This window comes from Salmo salar, chromosome ssa19 (assembly GCF_905237065.1).
Source record: "Salmo salar chromosome ssa19, Ssal_v3.1, whole genome shotgun sequence".
Lineage (NCBI taxonomy): Eukaryota > Metazoa > Chordata > Actinopteri > Salmoniformes > Salmonidae > Salmo > Salmo salar.
Genome location: NC_059460.1, coordinates 49,829,159 through 49,854,790, shown reverse-complemented (window position 1 = coordinate 49,854,790; position 25,632 = coordinate 49,829,159). Strand labels below are relative to the sequence as shown.

General features: G+C 42.5%; 1 pseudogene; it reads right to left on the bottom strand.

The window, feature by feature from the left end:
* Positions 1–815: 815 nt before the first annotated feature.
* On the bottom strand, positions 816–24,213 carry LOC106579037 (poly [ADP-ribose] polymerase tankyrase-2-like; annotated as a pseudogene).
* Between the last annotated feature and the right edge of the window lie 1,419 nt (positions 24,214–25,632).

Genomic DNA, 25,632 nt, shown 5'->3' with positions numbered 1-25,632 from the left:
GTAGAGAGGCTTGAGATGATGACAATTTGAATGAAGCCCTTTGTAGGCAGTGACAAAGAGAAATTGAGAATCGTTGCGGCCACCATTACTGAATGAAAGGACACTGATCCTAATGTTTTAACTGTCACTATGGAGACCAAACAATTCAACCTCTAACTGGATAATAACCTAAACTGTGTCCAGCTGCTGATTACAATACTGGATAAATAAGCCAGGGTTGTGTTCTTTAGGAATAGTCACCAAAAGGAAGAAAAACTGACTGAAACCACCTAGGCTTGTCCACTAAGAAACATGAATTATCAATTGCACAACTTTACGATGTGCCCTAATGAATACGACCCAGACATTCCCAAAAGGCAGACCTTGAGATCACAGATTTTGACAGGAATACATATTCTATATGTCATTCATTTATAATAACTCCGACCTAGGACACTTGGGCATAGACATGTGAATAAATGAACAAGCTAGTACAAGAAAAATAAATACTTCAACTTTTTGCAATGTGCTCTAATGTAACACATACTTTTCTTTAATTACAGTGATAGACTTGAGCTACTTGTAGTTGACCTACATAGTCTTTGTTAGAATGGATACAGTCTTTGTTAGCACGGATACAGTCTTTGTTAGAACGTATACAGTCTTTGTTAGAACGTATACAGTCTTTGTTAGAAAGGATACAGTCTTTGTTAGAAAGGATACAGTCTTTGTTAGAATGGGTACAGTCTTTGTTAGAACGGATACAGTCTTTGTTAGAACGGATACAGTCTTTGTTAGAACGTATACAGTCTTTGTTAGAACATATACAGTCTTTGTTAGAACGGAAACAGGCTGAGAGGTTCTACTTTACAATTCACCTGCTCAGTACCACTGTTATCCAGCCGCAGAGGCATCTGATAGGTGATCAAAAACTCTGGACAGGCCTAGAGAGGAGCAAATGACAGAGGTGTCACATCAACCCAATTTTAACTGCTTGGTAGTCCAAAGGGCATGCTACCAATTAAATTCAAGGGGCTTTATTGGCATGGGAAACATATGTTAACATTGCCAAAGCAAGTGAAGTAGATAATAAACAAAAGAAAAATAAACAATAAAAAAATGGACAGTAAACATTACACTCACAGAAGTTCCAAAAGAATAAAGACATTTCAAATGTCATATTATGTATATATACAGTGTTGTAACGATGTGCAAATGGTTAAAGTACATAAGGGAAAAGAAATAAACATACAGTAAATATGGGTTGTAGGTTGGACTACTGCAGTGCTCTACTTTCCGGCTACCCGGATAAAGCACTAAATAAACTTCAGTTAGTGCTAAATATGGCTGCTAGAATCCTGACTAGAACCAACATTTTTTATCATATTACTCCAGTGCTCGCCTCCCTACACTGGCTTCCTGTTAAGGCAAGGACTGATTTCAAGGTTTTACTGCTAACCTACAAGGCATTACATGGGCTTGCTCCTACCTATCTTTCCGATTTGGTCCTGCCGTACATACCTACACGTACGCTACGGTCACAAGACGCGGGCCTCCTAATTGTCCCTAGAATTTCTAAGCAAACAGCTGGAGGCAGGGCTTTCTCCTATAGAGCTCCATTTTTATGGAATAGTCTGCCTACCCATGTGAGAGACGCAGACTCAGTCTCAACCTTTAAGTCTTTACTGAAGACACATCTCTTCAGTAGGTCCTATGATTAAGTGTAGTCTGGCCCAGGGGTGTGAAGGTGAACGGAAAGGCTGGAGCAACGAACCGCCCTTGCTGTCTCTGCTTGGCCGGTTCCCCTCTCTCCACTGGGATTCTCTGCCTCTGCCCCTATTACAGGGCTGAGTCACGGGCTTACTGGTGTTCTTCCATGCCGTCCCTGGGAGGGGTGCGTCACTTGAGTGGGTTGAGTCACTGACGTGGTCTTCCTGTCTGGGTTGGCGCCCCCCCTTGGATTGTGCCGTGGCGGAGATCTTTGTGGGCTATACTCGGCCTTGTCTCGGGATGGTAAGTTGGTGGTTGGAGATATCCCTCCAAAGGTGTGGGGGCTGTGCTTTGGCAAAGTGGGTGGGGTTATATCCTACCTGTTTGGCCCTGTCCGGGGGTTTCATCGGATGGGGCCACAGTTTCTCCTGACCCCTCCTGTCTCAGCCTCCAGTATTTATGCTGCAGTAGTTTATGTGTCGGGGGCTAGTGTCAGTCTGTCACATCTGGAGTATTTCTCTTGTCTTTTCCGGTGTCCTGTGTGAATTTAAGTATGCTCTCTCTAATTCTCTCTTTCTCTCTCTCGGAGGACCTGAGCCCTAGGACCATGCCTCAGGACTACCTTGCTTGATGACTCCTTGCTGTCCCCAGTCCACCTGGCCGTGCTGCTGCTCCAGTTCCAACTGTTCTGCCTGCGGCTATGGAACCCTGACCTGTTCACCGGACGTGCTACCTGTCCCAGACCTGCTGTCCCAGACCTGCTGGAACCCTGACCTGTTCACCGGACGTGTTACCTGTCCCAGACCTGCTGTTTTCAACTCTCTAGAGACAGCAGGAGCGGTAGAGATACTCTCAAAGATCGGCTATGAAAAAGCCAACTGACACTTACTCTTGTGTTACTGACTTGTTGCACCCTCGACAACTACTATGATTATTATTATTTGACCATGCTGGTCATTTATGAACATTTGAACATCTTGGCCATGTGCTGTTATAATCTCCACCCGGCACAGCCAGAAGAGGACTGGCCACCCCTCATAGCCTGGTTCCTCTCTAGGTTTCTTCCTAGGTTTTGGCCTTTCTAGGGAGTTTTTCCTAGCCACCGTGCTTCTACACCTGCATTGCTTTCTGTTTGGGGTTTTAGGCTGGGTTTCTGTACAGCACTTTGAGATACCAGCTGATTTGAAATTTGATTTGATTTGATATTCACAATGGCGTTTGTTGTTCACTGGTTGCCCTTTTCTTGTGGAAACAGGTCACAAATCTTGCTGCTGTGACGGCACACTGTGGTATTTCACCCAATAGATATGGGCGTTTATCAAAATCGGGTTTGTTTTCTAATTCTTTGTGAATCTGTGTAATCTGAGAGAAATATATGTCTCTAATATGGTCATACATTTGGCAGGAGGTTAGGAAGCGCAGCTCAGTTTCCACCTCATTTTGTGGGCAGTGTGCACATAGCCTGTCTTCTCTTGAGAGCCAGGTCTGCCTACGGCGGCCTTTCTCAATAGCAAGGCTATGCTCACTGAGACTGTACATAGTCAAAGCTTTCCTGAAGTTTGGGTCAGTCACAGTGGTCAGGTATTCTGCCACTGTGTACTCTCTGTTTAGGGTCAAGTAGCATTCTAGTTTGCTCAGTTTTTTTGTAAATTCTTTACAATGTGTCAAGTAATTGTCTTTTTGTTTTCTCATGATTTGGTTGGGTCTAATTGTGTTGCTGTCCTGGGGTTCTGTGGGGTCTGTTTGGGACCAGCTTGCTTAGGGGACTCTTCTCCAGGTTCATCTCTCTGTAGGTGATGGCTTTGTTATGGAAGGTTTGGGAATCGCTTTCTTTTAGGTGGTTGTAGAATTTAACGGCTCTTTTCTGGATTTTGATAATTAGCGGGTATCGGCCCAATTCTGCTCTGCATGCATTATTTGGTGTTTTACGTCGTTTTTTGCAGAACGAGATTTTTGCAGAATTCTGCATGCAGAGTCTCAATTTGGTGTTTGTCCCATTTTGTGAATTATTGATTGGTGAGCAGACCCCAGACCTCACAACCATAAAGGCAATGGGTTCTATAACTGATTCAAGTATTTTTAGCCAGATCCTGATTGGTATGTTCCTTTTGATGGCATAGAAGGCCCTTCTTGCCTCATCTCTCAAATTGTTCACAGCTTTGTGGAAGTTACCTGTGGAGCTGATGTTTAAGCCAAGGTATGTATAGTTTGTGTGCTTCTGGGCAACGATGTCTAGATGGAATTTGTATTTGTGGTCCTGGCGTCTGGACCTTTTTTGGAACACCATTATTTTGGTCTTACTGAGATTTACTGCCAAGGACCAGGTCTGGCAGAATCTGTGCAGAAGATCTAGGTGCTGCTGTAGGCCCTCCTTGGTTGGTGACAGAAGTACCAGATCATCAGCAAAGAGTAGACATTTGACTTCAGATTGTAGTAGGGTGAGGGAGGGGGCTGCAGACTGTTCTAGTGCCCTTGCCAATTCATTGATATTTATGTGCTTGGTAATGCAATTGCTCGCCCTCTGACCACAAGGCACTACAGAGGGTAGTGCGTACGGCCCAGTACATCACTGGGGCTAAGCTGCCTGCCATCCAGGACCTCTACACCAGGCGGTGTCAGAGGAAGGCCCTAAAAATTGTCAAAGACCCTAGCCACCCCAGTCAAAGACTGTTCTCTCTACTACCGCATAGCAAGCGGTACCGGAGTGCCAAGTCTAGGACAAAAAGGCTTCTCAACAGTTTTTACCCCCAAGCCATAAGACTCCTGAACAGATAATCAAATGGCTACCCAGACTATTTGCATTGTGTGCCCCCAACCCCTCTTTTTACACTGCTGCTACTCTCTGTTTATCATATATGCATAGTCACTTTAACTATACATTCATGTACATACTATCTCAATTGGGCCGACCAACCAGTGCTCCCGCACATTGGCTAACCGGGCTATCTGCATTGTGTCCCGCCACCCACCACCCGCCAACCCCTCTTTTACGCTACTGCAACTCTCTGTTCATCATATATGTATAGTCACTTTAACCATATCTACATGTACATACTACCTCAATCAGCCCGACTAACCGGTGTCTGTATGTAGCCTTGCTACTTTTATAGCCTTGCTACTGTATATAGCCTCGTATATAGCCTCGCTACTGTTATTTTTCACTGTCTTTTTACTGTTGTTTTTATTTCTTTACTTACCAATTGTTCACCTAACACCTTTTTTGCACTATTGGTTAGAGCCTTTAAGTAAGCATTTCACTGTAAGGTCTACACCTGTTGTATTCGGCGCACATGACAAATACACTTTGATTTGATAAATGTTGAAGAGGGTGGGGTTTAAGCCTTTGTTTTGGTTTGTTTGTCAATTGGGGTGTGCAGGGTGAATATGTGGTCAGTCGTACGATAATTTGGTAAAAAGCCAATTTGACATTTGCTCAGTACATTGTTTTCACTGTGTAAATGTACAAGTCTGCTGTTAATGATAATGCAGAGGATTTTTCCCAAGGTTGCTGTTGACGCATATCCCACAGTAGTTATTGGGGTCAAATTTGTCTCCACTTTTGTGGATTGGGGTGATCAGTCCTTGGTTCCAAATATTGGGGAAGATGCCAGTGCTAAGGTTTATGTTAAAACTTCTTCAGAATTGGTGGTTCCCCTGCAGGATGGTTGAGCTAATGTAGGCTAATGCGATTAGCATGAGGTTGTAAGTAACAAGAAAATTTCCCAGGACATAGACATATCTGATATTGGAAGAAAGCTTAATTCTTGTTAATCTAACTGCACTGTCCAATTTGCAGTAGCTATTACAGTGAAAGAATACCATGCTATTGTTTGAGGAGAGTGCACAATTTTGAACATGAAAAGTTAAACAAATTAGGCACATTTGGGCAGTCATGATACAAAATTTGAACAGAAATACAATGGTTCATTGGATCTGTCTAAAAAGTTGCACATACACTGCTGCCATCTAGTGGCCAAAATCTAAATTGCACCTGGACTGGAATAATACATTATGGCCTTTCTCTTGCGCTTCAAAGATGGTAAAAAAAGTGTTTTTTTCTTTGTATTATCTTTTACCAGATCTAATGTGTTATATTCTCCTACATTCCTTTCACATTTCCACAAACTTCAAAGTGTTTCCTTTCAAATGGTACCAAGAATATGCATATCCTTGCTTCAGGGCCTAAGCTACAGGCAGGTAGATTTGGGTGTGTCATTCTAGGCAAAAATAGAGAAAAAGGGGCCGATCCTTAAGAGGGTTTAAGTACAGCCAATTGGAATTTGTTGACTGTATATTTTATCATTTCATTGAGGATACCATTAACACCACAGGCATTTTTGGGTTGGAGTTCATTCAATATTTTGTCCTATAGTTCATTCAAGGTAATTGGATAATCCGGTGGGTTCTGGTAGTCTTTAATAGTTGATTCTAAGACTTGTATTTGAACATGTACAGTTGAAGACGGAAGTTTACATACACCTTAGCTAAATACATTTAAACTCAGTTTTTCACAATTCCTGACATTTAATCCTAGTAAAAATTCCCTGTCTCAGGTCAGTTAGGATCACCATTTTATTTTAAGAATGTGAAATGTCAGAATAATAGTAGAGAGAATGATTTATTTCAGCTTTTATTTCTTTCATCACATTCCCAGTGGGTCAGAAGTTTACATACACTCAATTAGTATTTGGTAGCATTGCCTTTAAATTGTTTCGTTTGGGTCAAACATTTGAGTAGTCTTCCAAAAGCTTCCCACAATAAATTGGGTGAATTTTGGCACATTCCTCCTGACAGAGCTGGTGTAACTGAGTCAGGTTTGTAGGCCTCCTTGCTCGCACATGATTTTTCTGTTCTGCCCACAAATTATCTATGGGATTGAGGTCAGGGCTTTGTGATGGCCACTCCAATACCTTGAATTTGTTGTCGTTAAGCCATTTTACCACAACTTTGGAAGTACGCTTGGGGTCATTGTCCATTTGGAAGACCCATTTGCGACCAAGTTTTAACTTCCTGACTGATGTCTTGAGATGTTGCTTCAATATATCCACATAATTTTCCTACCTCATGATGCCATCTATGTTGTGAAGTGCACCACTTCCTCCTGCAGAAAATCACCCCCACAACATGATGCTGCCACCCACCCCCATGCTTCACAGTTGGGATGGTGTTCTTCGGCTTGCAAGCCTCCCTCTTTTTCCTCCAAACAGTTCTATGTTTGTTTCATCAGACCAGAGGACATTTCTCCAAAAAGTACGATCTTTGTCCCCATGTGCAGTTGCAAACCATAGTCTGGCTGTTTTATGGTGGTTTTGGAGCAGTGGCTTCCACCTTGCTGAGTGGCCTTTCAGGTTATGTCAGTATAGGACTCGTTTTACTGTGGATATAGATACTTTTGTACCTGTTTCCTCCAGCATCTTCACAAGGTCCTTTGCTGTTGTTCTGGGATTGATTTGCACTTTTCTCACCAAAGTACGTACATTTCTAGGAGACAGAACGCGTCTCCTTCCTGAGCAGTATGACAACTGCGTGGGCCCATGGTGTTTATACTTGCGTACTATTGTTTGTACAGATTAACGTGGTACCTTCAGGCGTTTGGAAATTGCTTCAAAGGATGAACCAGACTTGTGGAGGTCTATAATTTTTTTCTGAAGTCTTGGCTGATTTCTTTTGATTTTCCCATGATGTCAAGCAAAGAGGCACTGAGTTTGAATGTAGGCCTTGAAATACATCCACAGGTACACCTCCAATTGACTCAGATGATGTCAGTTAGCCTATCAGAAGCTTATAAAGCCATGACATAATTTTCTGGAATTGTTGTTTAAAGTTGTTTAAAGGAACAGTCACCTTAGTGTATGTGAACTTCTGACCCACTGGAATTGTGATACAGTGAATTATAAATGAAATAATCTGTCTGTAAACAATTGTTGGAAAAATTACTTGTGTCATGCACAAAGTAGATGTCTTAGCTACTTGCCAAAACTATAGTTTGTTAACAAGAAATTTGTGGAGTGGTTGAATAACGAGTTTTAATGACTCCAACCTAAGTGTATGTAAACTTCCGACTTCAACTGTATATGTTTTTGATGTTTGTTCTTTGATATAGAGCCAAAAAGATTGGAGAAGTGGTTTACCCATACATCTCCATTTTGGATAGATAATTATTTGTGTTGTTGTTTGTTTAGTGTTTTGCAATTTCCCCAGAAGTGGTTAGAGTCTGTGGATTCTTCAATTACATTGAGCTGATTTCTGACGTGCTGTTCCTTCTTTTTCCGTAGTGTATTTCTGTATTGTTTTAGTGATTCACTATAGTAGATGTGGTTTTCAGGGTCTCTATGTTTTTGGTTGGACAGGTTTCTCAATTTCTTTCTTAGGTTTTGGCATTCTTCATCAAACCATTTCTCATTGTTGTTCATTTTCTTCAGTTTTCTGTTTGAATTTCTTTGATTTGATAGCGAAGCTGAGAGGTGAAATACACTTTAGTTTTTCTGCTGCCAAGTTTACGCCTTCACTGTTACAGTGGAACGTTTTGTCCAGGAAGTTGTTTAAAAGGTATTGAATTTGTTGTTGCCTAATTGTTTTTTGGTAGGTTTCCACACTACATTCCTTCCATCTATAGCATTTCTTAATATTGTGCAGTTCCTTTGACTTTGATGCCTCATGATTGAGTATTGCTCTGTTCAAGTAGACTGTGATTTTGCTGCGATCTGATAGGGGTGTCAATGGGCTGACTGTGAACGCTCTGAGAGACTCTGGGTTGAGGTCAGTGATAAAGTAGTCTACAGTACTACTGCCAAGAGATGAGCTATAGGTGTACCTACCATAGGTGTTCCCTTGAAGCCTACCATTGCCTAGATACATACCCAGCGTGCAACAGAGCTGCAGGAGTTGTGACCCGTTTTTGTTGGTTATGTTGTCATAGTTGTGCCTAGGGGGGCATATGGGGGAGGGAATGCTGTCACCTCCAGGCAGGTGTTTGTCCCCCTGTGTGCTGAGGGTGTCAGGTTCTTCCATCCAACTAACACATTGGGTCTAAGAGGAGAATTATTACAACTCTATTGTAAGTCTGATGACAAAAAATGATAATCCAGTGACACTTGCGACTTCAGTAGTTGACTCAAAGTGTCAAAATTAAGGTAGCACACTAAATCAGTTGCCAAAGCCACTAGTTACCATACCTGTTCTCCTCTGTAGATGACATACTCTGCCAGTGCCAGTCTGTTGACACTGGGCCTCCCCGTGACAGAGTGGTGTTCTGGAGGGGAGTGGGCCAACTTCATAGCACTGAAAAGCAGGTGCCTGGAGACATATAGAAGCCATAGAACCCATCACAGACAATCAGACATCATGTGACACCAGGAATGAACCGCCATCCTATCCACTTGATACATTTGAGAAATTCTTTCTTAATGAAAGTCTCATTGGTTTATTATGTTGACAAGCCACGGCTTGGTTTAGTTGAACTCTGGTGACTACGACCTAAGCTGTGATATTGTTCACTGTAGTAGAGAAAGATCAAAAAGACTGGACGGCTAGTTTACCTTCGGCACACGTAGCAGGACCCGTCTTTGTGCAGAGGGCAGCCTGTGCCCCCTCCTAATCCGTAGACGTACTGGTTCACTCTTCGATGAGTTCTCCGTAAGGTAGATTGCCTGCTCCAGACATGCCTCCTATGTAAGTGTGCCTCTCATCGAAACCCTTGTGGATGATGGCTTTTACAAACGGCAAAACCTGTTTGGCCAAGAGTGGATGAGTCATCCAATGAATGCTGGAATGAGCACTACTGTAAATTGGATTTCTGAGTGTTTAAAACACAAAATGAAAGGGGATGCACACAAGAAAAGATCAACCTTGAACACAAGAACACAATATGACCTGAGGGGGCTTTTGAAGTGTCATGGGTTGATGGGTGCTCAGTGGAACGTGGGCTGTGCTATTGACTGTGTTATTCTCTTACCGTGAAACACCATCCGTTCATTGGAATGAACGAGATTCTCCTTCGATGGTTGACCTTTCTGGATCTGCAGTTCAAGAGGGGGAAATAGTGAATGAACAAGAATCTACTCTCTAAAAGAGAATGCATTCCAATGGTGGTCAATAAAATTGTAATCACTTGAACCGAATTGAAAGTACGGTTGAATATCGACTTCCATTAACTGGTCAGAATTGGTTTAAAGCTGACAGGATAAAGCCAGAGCTGGCCTTCCCAATGTGGATGAAACCAGCCAACTGTACCGTAAGGATGTTGTATCTGTTGAAAACCCCACCGGCATGTCCTCCATCTCTGTGTTCTCTGATCATACAACTGTTCACAAAAACAGAACAGGACTCAACGTCGTGTCAACTTTGACTAATTTACAACAAGATATGATCAATAAGATACAAGGTTTTGGTAGTGATTCATCTTGTTGGTCGTACCTCCTCCTCCTCCTCCTCCTCCTCCTCCTCCTCCTCCACCGAAACACCTTGTCGTCCGATGTCAGATCTTTCAGTAAGATTCAAATGTTTGCCGTTTTCAACGTGAGGTATGGGTTCAAACCTACATCACATGAATGTGAACTTATATATATTGAAGTAGAACAGAATTTCTTTCATGATGTGAACTTCAATCCACTCAATGAAACACGTTGTCTTTTCATACAAGAAGATCAAGTAAAAATCAAAAACCATGAGGGTTGCATTCACTACTAAACAGATGGTCCTAGGAGAGCAGATAGCTCAGGGAAGGCAGTGCATGTTGTTGGCCTGATTGTCCAGACTGCTGCTGGAGGCCGAGGTGGACAGGGGCGTCGAGCTGGTTGAGAGGCTGGGGGGGACCAACAGGGGCCGTCATAATGATGACGTGGGGTTTATAGCAACCGGGCAGGGCTGAAGGTGGCCTAGCTGATGTCAACAAGGCACAAACATCGTCTGCCTGGAGAAAGTTGACTCCAGGAAGAGTAGCTGCTGCTTACACAATAGTTAATGGGGATCCTAATAAAATAGCAAATACGAAAGTTGAAAAAAAGAAAGAGAAATTGAGCAAAAAATGGTGTATTTGTCACTTATTGACCAAGCCAAGAGGAGAAATTAAGAATGACACAAAATAATGAAGACAATCACAGTACAACCGTACAGAGGAACACTAATTAACTGCATTAGCGATTGATGCCAACACATCAACAACCCATGAGTATGAATAAGGCTACATGCCTCTATATGAGCTAACCCATGACATGCATACAGTCCATTCAAGTCATTTAGCAATGAGTGATGAAATTGAGAGCACTTTCCAGGAATTTATTTGCCAGGCAGAGACAGGTCCTCTCGTCTTTTCAGAAAGAGGGCATGATTAGGGTTGCAAAGCTACCTTTAATTTAACAAAGTTATCGGATTCTTTAGTAATTTTTGTAATTAACAGAACATCTATGGCAATCTATTGTAACTTTGGAAATGTATACTTGAATAACTTTTGTTTAATTCATACAGTATATAGTATTCATTTTTGCATATCTGCGTCCATATTGTCCATGAGTTTCTAGTAGATAGGCCATATAGTTAAAGAGAAAATAGCCTAATTAATGAAAAAAATGCACTAATCAACAATGTCATTATTTTCAATGAGTTTCCGGTGAGTTTCCGGTGAAGGCCTGACAATGTACGGAGGTGTGTCGAAACAAACATTGAGATAATATTGAATCACCTCAACAGCAAAACTCTGGGAAGAATTTCAAAGACACTATAGGCAATGTTCAACATGCTGTTACCATGAATCACAAACGCAATATATTATAGGTCAATATGGAGTTGAGGGATTTAATGTATCGAAGAACAATATACATGATAAGCAGGTGAGTGTGGTGGCTATCTGTGAGGGTGACAGACAACGTAACCCAGGAGTGTCAAGCAGGACTGATCTGGTCCGCGAAGCCGGGGCAGAAACAAACTCAATAACCTTTAAAATGACTAAAACCAAATTGAAACTGTAGAAATGATAATAGATCTACATACATATAGTTTCTTCACTGTTTCCAGCTTGCTAATAATCACCGAAATGAAAGTTAGACAGTTAGGGAGCATAGAAAATTCCCCAAACTATGGATAGAGGACTATTCTTTGTAAATTTCAATGGCAAGGAAATATATATTTTTAAATCAGTGCGGCCCTCTGGACCTCGTTGAAGACCGATTGCAGCAACCAGGACAGAATTAGTATGACACCCCTGATGAATCGCTCCCGTGTCCGGGAGGGGTTGCGAGTTCAGAATAGCAAGTGTGTGAGGATGGTTACCGTGACGAGGTCCAGTGGTGACTGGCCTTCCTGGTTGTGGAGGGCGGGGTCGGCCCCATGAGCCAATAGCAGGGCACACAGCTGGGTTCGTCACTTTCTGTGCCACCTCGTGCAGTGGGGTGAACACCCACATATCTGTGGCGTTCACGCATACGTCGTACTTGATGAGCAAAGCAGACACATCTATGTGCTACAAATGAGAACACATTGGACATTGGACTCTCTCTAGTAACTTCCTGGTGTTCTTTATGTCAACTGGTATCTCAGAATGGAATATACAGTAGGTATTATACTGGGCCTCTACAAGTTAATTCACTTTCTGTTTTTCTCTCTGGGTTGAGATCGAAACCCAACCAACAGGCTGAGGAAACAAAGCAAAGAAAAAGGGGGAAACATCTCTTGGGAGAGAAAGGGTAACTGTAACATTCGTTCATAGAACTCTCTCAACTGCCTTGCTTTCTCCGAGTGTAGCACTTATCTGTATTGCAATCCTACTTTGCACTCTCTACCACAGTGAATTGAATGTAATGCATGACATTGTCCAGACGAAACCCCTTTATTTGACAGAGTTAGAGCGGCACCAGGCAGCGGGGGAGGACAGTGGTGTGATGAGCTCATTTCTCAAGGGTCTTTGGAGAGGACCCACACTGATCAAAGCAATCTAGTAACCTTTTGTGTCCGACAGTCTTTTGTGTTTGAGAGAGACATGAGTGCTAATCATTTGGCCAATACACATACTTCACCCCTCGCCTCATCACTGAAACCAATTCACAGTTACATTATTTTTAAAAAGGAGACAGGGATTTTTCTGCCATTGAAATAAGGGTTTTGAGTTTATTTTTACACGGACAGTGCACATTAATCGGCTAATTTTCAACCGCAGTCCCTGGGCAGGTTATTAAAAACGATTACAATAACAATACAGACAAACAATGAGCAGTGAGCACATGCAGAGCAACATAGGACAAGCAACACGTAGCATGCAGACAGAGAAACATACCACAAGCAACACTTAGCATGCAGACAGAGCAATAGCTACAAAAGCAACAAAACAAAATGCATAAAAGCAACATTGCTTCAACACCTCACAAGCTACAGACAACATGGAAAGCGACAATACACAGCTAGGGATTATGTTCACAAGTCTGATTGGCCTTTAGCCATGTCTTCATGTTTTTTGTGAAGGTGTGATAGGTGGTGCAGTTGTGTGTCTGATGGCAGTGTGTTCCAGATAATGGGAAGCTCTCACAGAGAAATCAGATTGACTAAAGGTGCTTTTCCTTAAGGGAACTATACAGTCACCTCTCATGGCAGACCTTGTGGATCTGCTACCAACGGTTTGGATTTTCTGTTTAACACAAGTACTAAGTGGAGGGGGGGTCAGGCCATTTAGGATCTTGAATACAAGACATTGTATTGCACAAGATTTTCCAACTCAGAAGCTCATGCTTTCGGAGGATGTAACAGTGATGATGGCTATTGGGCTTCCTATCAAGCACTTTGAGAGCCTGTTTGTAGACAGACTGAATAGGTTTTAATGTTGTACAGCAAGCTTGGGCCGAACTAGTCAAGCAGTATGTTAAGTGGGGGAGTATCACAGAATTGAAGTACAGTTTTGCTACCTCAGTAGTCAAACAATTTCGATGTGAATCGGAAATGAGCTAGATTGAACTTGGTGATTTTAGTTACCTTTTTCACCTGCTTTTTAAAAGAAAGATTGGAATCAAGTATGATGCCATGGTAGTTAAAATCTTATACCACCTGGAGCTTCTCCCCTGACACAGACATCTGGCTCAATAGCATCAGTTGCCCTCTTTGTGAACAACATGCAGACTATTCTTCTCCCCTGACACATAGACGTCTAGTTCAGTAGCATCAGTTGCCCTCTTTGTGAACAACATGCAGACTGTTCTTCTCCCCTGACACATAGACGTCTAGTTCAGTAGCATCAGTTGCCTTCTTTGTGAAGAACATGGAGACTTTTTTTTCACATTGAGATGCAAACATGAATCACTGAGACACTTTGTAACCTGGACCATTACAGTAGTGAGCTATTGTGCAGCTTGTTGTTTGCTCTTTCAGGCACATATATCACTGTATCATCTGCATACATTTGAACTTCAGACTCAGTACAGACAGAAGGCAGATCATTCATGTACAAGCTGAACAGGAGGGACCCCAGTATTGACCCTTGGGACACGCCCACATCATAGCTGAGTGCGTGCGAGAGCTCATTGCTCACTCTGACACACTGGGTTCTGCCTTCAAGGTATGATTTCAATCATCTCAAAGCATCGGGGGAAGAGTTGAACTTTTGCGATGAGAACCTTATGGTTAACAGTATCAAAAGCTTTCCTTAGGTCTAGAAATACAGCCCTAACCGCACCCCCTTTGTCCATCTTGGACTGCACATTTTCCAGAACAAAGCAGTTGGCTGTTTCTATGGAGTGTTTTGCTCTGAAATAATGTGTAATGTGAAGGGGCTGTTGTTGAGGTGGGCAATCAGTTGCTCTGCTATACACTTTTCAGCAACCTTCGACACCACATGTAGTATACTAATGGGCCGACTTAATTATGGCCGACTTCCAGACTCTTGGAAACACCCCCTGACCAATAGATGTGTTGGTGACCTTAGTAATGGGGCTAATGAGTGACTCTTTGTAGTTTTTAAGAAAGGCAAAGTCCAGCCCAAACATCTTCGGCTTTTGAGTTCTGTAGTGAGATAATCACATTGTTCACCTCTGACTCAGAAACCTCCCTTAGGTTGAGTGTCATTCAATAGCGCTGAGCCCAAGACACCTTTTGAGGGGTTCTGTGTCAGTACCTTGACCGAGTCAACAAAGTAGGAATTGAAGGCTGTTGCTATTTCAACTGCATCCTGTGTTAGACTGTCATTCACATTGATTTCTAGTCTTTTTGCTGTGTTAATATGGTCTCTCCCTGTTAACTTTTCTAGATTTTCCCAGATCAATTTAGAATTTTTCCTTTGCTTCACCAATTTTGTTGATAAAGTTTGCCTTGGCCTGTTTGATTTATTTCTCAACATGGTAAACCTTACGTCTGTCATGCTCTAATTTCAACTTCAGGGCTGTTTTTAGAGCACGATCTCATTATTTCATCAGTTACCAAATTTCTCCATTTAGCCAATGAAGATTATTCTTTTGGCCAGGTTTGGATTTGATTTTCTTTAGGACACCATTTATTGTAGTCTGGATTGTGGATAGAAAAACCTGACTATCAGCTTCCACATCTGTATAGGACAAGAGATCATTGCAGTTAAGTCCCTTAATTGTGTTTTCAATATAATTTCATTCACTCTTAGGTATTCTGAGCTAATCGGGCTTTCTAACAGTAGAGAGGTTAAACCTGTTCATGAAAAGCTTTCTGGCTATAAGTGTCAGATTATGATCAGACAGCCAAGTAACCATATTGAATGATTTAGTCACTCTCTCTGGTTTATTACTGAACACCAGATCAATCTGTGTTTCTTGGGTCGCCTAGTCCAAACAGTAAAAAAAATAATGTTTTAGGGGTGGAAAAACTTTTCAGTGTAAACTTAAACGATTTAAACCAGATATAAAGTATGTAGAAAAGATAAAGGATTTATAACTTTTTCGACATTGAACTTTTTAAAATAATATAATCTTTGAGAACTAACAATCACCAAAATAAAAGCTAGACGATCAGGGAGAATCAAAAATTCCAAAAACAATGAATTTAGCAATATTGATTTTGTTATGTTTGAGCAAAGAAACACACTAGCCATGGCAAAATGTGTAGAATTGCAGAAAATTTGCTTTAAAACTGCAACATTTTATCTCAGCCCCATGGAAAAATATTCTGAAATGTAGGTAATTTACAAAAATAAAGCAAAAATGTCTATACACCAGCAAGATGGGGGCCTCCAAAATTGTCTGTAAATTTCTGCCACGCCAACGGGCTGACCACGCCCATTACCACGCCCCCTGTCATGCCCACCACCTAAGCCCTTATGTTTTAGAGGCCGCAGAAGCGCCTTTTTCCAACAAAGAACAGAGGGATGTGTCATCTCTGAAACCTATTCATGGTTACATTTTTAAAGAAGCCTCTTGACAAGAACCTTAGTAAGTGTTTGGTATGCCAAGCATAAGGCACCGACTCTTTCAGAAAAAAACATGGCACGTCAATCAGGTCTCTATGCATCCCTTTAACTGTTGTGTCTCAGAGAGATCATACTGTACAGACAGTAGGAAGACTCAACAGACATCTGTCAAGTGTGATTGTACTGTGAGCGTAGTGTACAGTAGATGAGGGTAACTGGGATTTGGCCCATCTGGGGCAGCATTTTGCAGCGGGATGAGCCCTCCCTTGTCCTTGTCCTGGGAGTTGACCTCAGCTCCATGCTGAAACAGGTACTCTGCTACCTCCAAGTTGTTGTAACCAGCTGACACAATAGACACAGAATTTGTTTATGATCAGAAACTGCAATTACCATAAACTGTAATTCTCCTAAATCAGTTAGTCCAATCCTAATCCTGAAGGGCTGCTGGCTATCCAGGCATTTTGTCCCAGCATACACTAAAATCCTGATTCAACTGATCAAGGTCATAATGATAAATTAGTTTAATCAAGTGTTTTCTTTAAGATGGGGCAACTAACATCTGACCTGCATTGGCAGTTTGCAGAACTCGTACTTGCCCTTGGCGACGGAGGGGTGAACTTCCAGAGAGGTGGATGACCAGCAGTTCAGCCACCTTAGTGACCGTAGGAGCAGGCGTTGTAAAGGGGACAAGGCCACTGTGAGAGAGAGAGAGAGAGAGAGAGAGGAGAGAGAGAGAGAGAGAGAGAGAGAGAGAGAGAGAGAGAGAGACATTACCCTTCTGAGTGATGACTTCCTCAGGCTCATTGGAGAACAGGTAGAGCCTTGTGTTTTTCCTGACCAGTGCTCACCCTTTGTCTTTGGCGTGGAGGTCAGCCCTATGCAGTAGAAGGTACTCCACCACAGACACACGGTTATACCCCACCTCAAAGTGGAGCAGGGTGGATTGACGGCCCTCTACGTCCCTACAGTTCACATTCTGTATGGTGCACAGCTTCTGCGAACCCAGAGACGACAGCAAACTGTTACCATTTGAAACAAATCATTTTTAATATGAGTGTTATAACAATATGCTATTGATTGGTCAGATTTTGCCAATGTATTGGAAATAGTTACCTTAACAATCTCCAAATCTCCAGACTTGGAAGCTTCTAGCAACTGCCAGTCAACATTGGAGTTTCCGATCAAGTTCCATCTGAAAGAGATAAATATTACATTCAATGACATTTGAAATGGGACCAAATTTCAACCCCAAAATGATAAATGACAAACCGACCACATCTCCTTCTGCTACTATGGCTGCGTTAACACATGCAGCCCAATACTGATTTATTTTTACCAATCACATCAGATCTTTTCAGATCAGATCTTTTTCAGAAAAAAATACTAATTAGTGAAAGAAATATCAGAATTGGGTTGCCTGTGTAAACACAGCCAGTGAGGTTTCTGTCTGTTTGTGTAACATGTACCACACTCCTAGCTGTTCCCAGCTGTCTCTACCTGCCATACACTATCTCCTGCACGCTCTCATTGCCATTTGGGATGAAGAGAGGCATTTGGGATGGAGAGAAGCCCTGTAGACACATGATGAGGGGTCGCAGCCTGAGTTCAGCAGCAGGCTGAAGGTCTGGAGGTGGCCACAGTGGGCTACACGGCGAGGGCTGTCTGGCCCAGGTTGTCCAGGGCATTGGCCTATATAGAGATAATAGTACAGATACAATTAAAATATTTACACTTTGTATTATCAAGAATCACATGCATTGCACCATTATCTCACATACACACACACACACACACACACACACACACACACACACACACACGCTAAATCTGTTTTAACTCATTTGTACCACCATGTCACCTGTGCAACTAAAGGTGAAAAAACTCTAGATCCCCTTTACTCCACATACAGAGATGCATACAAAGCTCTCCCAATAACTCTATCCTCTTGATTCCCGCTTACAAGCAAAAACTCAAACAGAAAATACCAGTGATGCGCTCAATACGGAAGTGGACCGTTGAAGCGGATGCTAAGCTACAGGACTGTTTCGCTGGCACAGACTGGAAAATGTTCCCGGGACTCATCCAATGGCATTGAAGAGTTTACAACATCTGTTACCGGCTTCAATAATAAGTGGTTTGACGATGTCATCCCCACAATGACCGTAGGTACATATCCCAACTAGAAGCCATGGATTACAGGCAACATCCGCATTGAGCTAAAGGCTAGAGCGGGACGCTACGCCCTCCACCGAACCATCAAAATGGCAAAGTGTCAATACAGGACTAACGCTTCGAACACACAGACAGCGTCATTGCATTTTGGTACACCAGAATTACATTCGTTTCCAATGAAAGCTGCGTTTGCCTTGCAGCATTGCGTTTCAGAGGCAGTTGCAGTGCGTTTGGTGCGGTGCATACGGTGGATGTATCTAACATATCCGTCAAACTGTATGTGTAGACGACTTTGTCAGAAATGGTAGCAGAAGGTGAATGTTGAACTTTTGTTACATACATATCCAGATCATGCTGTGTATTACTTTTAAACATCACAGAAGACTGAAATATTACAAAACATTTTGGCATATAAACAAATTTTGGCGTAAAGAAAATAATGTTGAATAATTATGAAATTATGAAAAATATTAATAAATTCCACCCATTTGGTAATTTGACTGCAGGAAAGGGCTACCTGTTGCATTGTACATCAAAAGGGATTTTATACTCCTAAGTGTAGATTGGAATGTACAAGTTATATACATTTGTTTGTAAAACTCAAGAGTACTGTTACACTTGCTTCGAAGCAAGTAACACTGAACCATGTGTGAGACCACCAGCTGTTCCGGATGACTGTATGATCATGCTCTTTAAACAGGTTAACATAAGAACTTTAAACAGGTTAACATTCACAAGGCCGCGGGGTCAGATGGATTACCAGGACTCAGAGCATGTGCCGGCCAGCTGGCAAGTGTCTACACTGACATTTTCAACCTCTCCTGACCCAGTCTGTAGTACCTACACTCTAAGGAAAAAAAGGGGCCATCAAGAACCAAAAATTATTTTTCGTCTGTCACCATAGGAGAACCCTTTGAAGAACCCCTTTTCAGTTCGATATAGAAACCTCTGTGGAAAGGGTTCTACATGGAACCGAAAAGGGTTCTACCTGGAACCAAAAAGGATTCTCCTAGGAGGACAGCCGCAGAAACCTTTTTTCTAAGAGTGTACATGTTTCAGACAGACCACCTTAGTCCCTGTGCCCAAGAACGGCAAGGTAACCTGTCTAAATGACTATCGCCCCATAGCATTCACATCTGAAATGCTTTGAAAGGCTGGTCATGGCTCACATCAACACCATCATCTCTGACTCCCTGGACCCACTCCAATTCACATACTGCCACAACAAATCCACAGATGATGCAATCTCTATTGCACTACACACTACTTCCCTTTCCCACTTGAACAAAAGGAACACCTATGTGAGAATGCTGTTCATTGACTACAGCTCAGCATTCAATACTATGGTGCCATCCAAGCTCATCACTTAGCTAAGGACTCTGGGACTGAACACCTTCCTCTGCATCCTGGACCTCCTGACGGGATGCCCTCAGGTGGGGAGTGTAGGCAACAACACATCCACCATGCTGACCCTCAACATGGGGGCCCCTGAGGGGTGCGTGCTTAGTCTTCTCCTGTACTCGCTGTTCACCCACGACTGTGTGGCCACGCACAACTCCAACACCATCATTAAGTTTGCAGACGACACAATGGTGGTAGGCCTGATCATCGACAATGATGACACAGCCTATAGGGAGGAGGTCAGGGACCTAGCTGTGTGATGCCAGGACAACAACCTTTCCCTCAAAATCAGCAAGACAAAGGAGCTGATCGTGGACTACAGAAAACGGAGGGCCGAGAACGCCCCCATTCACATCAACGGGGCTGTAGTGGAGTGGGTCGAGAGCTTCATGTTCCTCAGTGCCCACATCACTAACAATCTATCATGGTCCAAACACACCAACACAGTCGTGAAGAGGGCACCACAACACCTCATCCCCTCAGGAGGCTGAAAAGATTTGGCACGGAAACTCAGATCCTCCAAAAGTTCCACAGCTGCACCATTGAGAACATCTTGACTGGCTGCATCACCGCTTGGTATGGCAACTGCTTGGCATCTGACCACAAGGTGCTACAGAGGGTAGTGGGGACAGCCCAGTGCATCACAGAGCTCCCTGCCATCCAGCACCTCCATACCAGGCGAGAGAGAATAAAGTAGACGGCATCGGTCAAAATCGTGATTTATGACCCTATGTCCGGCTGGGTCGTACATGCCCAAATAAGGGCATCCGGTCTGGACATCCTGGCGGGAAGGTGTCACGTGGTTAGGGTCATATAGTTTTATCCTGTTCTGTCACGTGTTAGAGTGTGTGTTATATCTATATTGCATCTCTTTGAAGTTGTCATGATGATTGATGTGTAGGGTCCTCATTGAACTGGGGGGGTTGTGTTTGAACATTTCAAAGAGCATGACCCCACACCCCCCTATTTTATTGCTCTTAGGGTTGTTGTCTATGAACTAGGAATGTCCGGGGGGTTATGTGTTGGAGGCAGACGTCTTGTAAATACGCTCCAGACACACATGCGGCCCCAGAACACTAAACAAGATTTTAAAAATAAACATGGATTTTGGTAAAGCAGTGATGACCGTAACAACAGAAGCAGGACCGCGGTTGAAACATAGAGAAAAGACCCAGTATAAAGCAACAATATACGATGCGCCAAAAAAGCGGTTTCTATGTGTGTATAGAACCCAAATACCGCCCGCAACTGCACTGAAAGATCAAGTGATGATGTCTAATGGACAGCACTGGGGGTATCAGTTTGATTACCCGGCCTGTAGAGTGAAACTCTATACCGTAGCCGAAGGTGGAGAATATACAGACCAGACTTTAGGAGTGGACTATGGGGCTGAAGACTGGGCGGTTTTTCGCAAGGTTTTGTGTCCCGAACTGAGAGTTATCACCAAGGGGTATAGCTTGTTCACGGGCTACGAGACCCGTTGGGAAGGTACCCCAGACTCCTCAGGAAGAGTATTTCACAGGGTGAAAATACAGAGAAAGAATGGACTTCCATGTGGCTGCGTGGAGTTCTATATCAGCAACGAGGAAACTCGCAACCAAAACATTCGTGATGGTGGCCTGACTGGGGATTTCAGGTTGCGCATGCTTATTCCTTTTAAAAGTTGGGATCTAATGGAATTGAGCATGTTAGCGTTGTTGGACGTTCTTTTTGTACAGAGCCAACAGTGGCAGAGCATTGTTCGGCTAAGGAAGTGCAGAATATATACGAATCCTGAGGATTATGATTCAAAGCAATCCCAAGAAGGGTCATCCTCAGAAGGGTCAGTCCCCGAAGAAAACTAAGTACGCAGCTGCGTTAACCACGCCCTGACCCCACCCGAAGGCCTGGTTCTACAATAAAAGGAGGTCCCTTAAAGCCTCCACTTCTTCATTTCAGCATATACCATGGATATTCCTACAACATACCTGGACTCTGATACGTCATGGGGGCCAGACCCTAAGGACTGTATGCCTAGCAGTCAACAATTCTACTCCCCCCAGCCAAGACCCTCGACACCCCCTACATGTCCACAGCCTGAGGATGTGTTTGATGGGGTGGTCAGTACTATTTTTGTGGACACCATCAAGGCCTCTGTAGCCACACTTTTAAACGTGGTGATTGGAGAGTATATACGTAAAAAATGCATCGGTTGTGAGATCAATCACCCCAGCCAGCGCCGGCATCCGTGTTTATACGAGCCCCCAAAATACTACTTCAACCATTTTGAGGAGCTGGTGAAAAGACTGTGGTCCTGCAGGTTTATACCTGCGCTGGTCAGAGCCCTGGAGTCTATGGGTCTTGTGCCGTCTATTCCCAGAGTTTACGGGGTAACCGAGGCTTTCCTACATGAACTGAAGGAGGCAATCTACAACCACGAGAAACTCAAAAAAATCCGACACACCCTGGTGGACGACAACAAATACCGGGAAGCTGTGGTGGAGGACGTGATGACTTTCTGGCTCAACAAAACCCCAGAGACCGAGTGACAATACCTATTTGTTATTTAGATGTAAAGCAATGGGGAACTATATACATACGTTGTTAGAGAGAATAAATACGTTTTTTCTTTTGAGAGAACTTACAAATGTGATGCATCAAATTATTGAAAATAAAGTGAACAATGTATCATTCTACACAACCCATAATGCCTGGGCTAATGTAGAGCGTGTGCTAAAAATGGAGCAAATCATAAATCATGTACGACATATGGGCGAGGGTATGCAATGGACACAACTGGTCTCCCGTCTTGTGGATGATTCTGAAGAACTAGAAACAAACTTGTCTAAGATTTGACTTTATTTGTTTGAAACACCGTTTAATATACAATATGTTGTTTATATACTTATATAGCTGATGTGTGTGTTTTAAAAATTCAGCGACAAAAGCCTGTAAATCTAAACCAAATATACAGGGTGTTGCATGCTGGGATCATTGAGAAAACGGGGACAAGTATCCTGCTCCGCCATCCTTCCTGCCTCTCTGAGGTACAATAACGTTAATGAGCCACTTTCAAATAACGACAACATTTCAGTTTCATTTTTGTATTTTTATTTTTGCAAACATCATGTATTACATATACAGACAATTTAGGATTCGTTGCAGGATACTTGTCCAATCGCTGATTACTTTTTGTACAACGCCCCTCGTCACCACAAGCAACTGAAATAATGTTAGTCTCAGACTAAAGTATGTAGGGAATGACAGAGCAGTGGAATAATTTAGTTCTGAGTCGCAGGCTAGACCGCCCAATGATGTACCAGCAGCTACGCTGTCGTCATGCGGCCGTAGCCAAAAGCCAGATGCTGAAGGACTGAAAGAAACACCACAAATAACCATTTAACATGGATTTGTTTGTTTGTCCAGACTGACACACTCTTTGTAGGTAAAATGTTTTGGGCAAAAATATATTTTACCATCCAGTCGGCCGAATGTCTTTTACCTCACTTTTGTGCATTTGGAATTTTAGAGATGTGATGAAAAATGTATAGTTTGTTCATTAACAGATTAGAAGAGCATGTGACTTACCTTCCGACCGTCACTGGCATGACAGTTTACATTAATTACATGGTGTTAGCAGGGCCATCAGCTTGTCTTCATTCCCACTCCTATGAAAGCACCACATGTATTAGAATGAAGAGCACAAGAATGGTCACAGTTGATAACAAGGCATCTGAATGGAGGTCATTAAAGCATCTGAGATATCCTCCACCTTGCACTTTCAAGCAAGTCATCTTTTCTATATTCACCTGTGTTGAAGAAAGTGTGAAAACATATTCCAAGATAACTTTTGTGTTTCATTGTTTTGATTAATTCAACTACATGTTCTGCAATTCTTTTATCCCAAAGAAACAGTGCTATTCTGTTCCCATGCCCAAAATAGATGCAATGAGTGTAAACTAACTCAACCATGCAATTAATGAGTATAAAATGCTTGTGATGAACATGGTCCTCCCACTCACCGTTCAGCATTGCTTTAGTGGACGCTTCAGCCTGGTCCAGCACTGTCCTCCCATCTGCGTTACGAATCATTGTCTCTGCTCCATGTTGCAGCAGAAATACAACACCAAATCACCCATATCACCATTTACAAGATATCAAGAAATAGCCTTTGTTATACAGAAACAATAGAGAGGGCACATCAGTTGCCACACTTGGCTCTTACAAAAGTGGGCCTTAAAGCATATTACAGATTGGTGTATCAATCTGAGTCTTCTGGAGATGTGACCATTATACTTGAAGCCACAAGAGGACAGTCACTGCTTAAACGATGCATATTTTCCTAGGGGACAGCCTCCAACAGTACCTATGTAGACATCGATCGTGTAGTTCCAGTTGTCCCTGGGGTTGGAATCAGTCCTGCACTCAGCCCAGCTGAGGTTGATCACCTCAGCATAGCCGAAGGAGCAGGCGTTGTGTAGGGATACGAGGCCTCCCCCATCCTGGGAGTGCACATTGGCTCCATTCTGTAGTAGGTAGTCCACCACATCCCTCCACGCAATTTCCTGATGTCGAATCCTGAGGATGAAAGATGGTATGGATTTATAGGTGCACTTGGCCCTCATAGAGGCTTAAGTAGATCCATTCAAGGATTATGCTTGGATTCATATTCGAAATTAGAAAATGACTGTTGCTGCTTATAAATAAATACATTGATAAATAAAATATCAGTTGTAATATAAGATATAAAAACAATAACAATACATCCTTTATGAATCAAGAGGATCAATCTATTCAGATCTAACTTGATATTTTCAGGCAATGTATTGTGGGTGTTGTTCACTGCAGTTTTCTTCCTCATTTATCACTAGGTGGTGCTATTACTTCCATTTTAGCAGCAGCAGACACATCCATGCCTGTTACATTGATACCACCTATTCAACGCTACAGAAAATAGTAACAAATTGTTTATATTTCAGGTGGAAAAAATATGATCAAGTTATTAACACAATATTATCAAGTTATTAACACATCCTCTCTAATTCATCTAAGATAAGTCTGTGCTAGTTTCATGGTACTGTAGACTGAGCCTACTCATAGATCGCAACTCTTAACTATACATCTGTCAAATGGCTTAGCACCAGTTTCCCCAAGTCTATTTTTAAAAGTGAACTTGACCTTAAATTTGCTGTGTAAATGCCGGTGTACCATTGACATTGGCTCCATTTCAAATGGTCTGGACAACTGAGCAGCGTCAGGTCTATCACAGGTCATTGGTTGCCAGTTGTGACATCCCAAAACCAGCACATTAAATGAGTCATGAATGGCTATTCAATGTCTCATCTGTAGTATTCTCTTTGATAAATATTTTAGGAGGATAACTGAACCCTTCAACCAAATAACCACATAGATATGCAGGTTTTTATTTTCAGATTATTACAGATTTTGTAGCTTACCTCAAATTCACCGACATGGAAATGTGTTGTACATGTTGTATATTTTTAGTATGTATGCAATGTCAAGACTCTGAATTATTCATATTGACTATACTACTAGAAATATACCATACCACCAACATTTTCCCAAACTGAAATATACCAACTACAAATATACCTTCAGTTGAATGGTTACACACACAAAACAAAATCTAAAGAAATTGATGATATGAAGTAACTTCTATGGCCAATGACCTATGTGGTGAGGACATGGCAAAGGCATCTGAACTTGATGTGTTAAAACTACTTCTCTCAGTAGCTGCCAGGCCCCTGTCTTTGCCCTCCATTCATATCACTGACTGAGGAGGATCATTTTTCAGCACCTCCTATAGGTTGGTTTCCCAAACTTGGTCCCGGGGCCCCACCCTGGGTTCACATTTTGGTTTTTACCGTAGCACTACACAGCTGATTCAAATAACCAATGAATCATCAAGCTTTTGAAAAGTATAGTATCCTACGCTATATGTGGGTATGTTTTTGAATGTGGCTTGGTTGGTTGATATACAGTAAATAAATAAGCTGCTGCTTCACACTACTGTCTGAAATGAC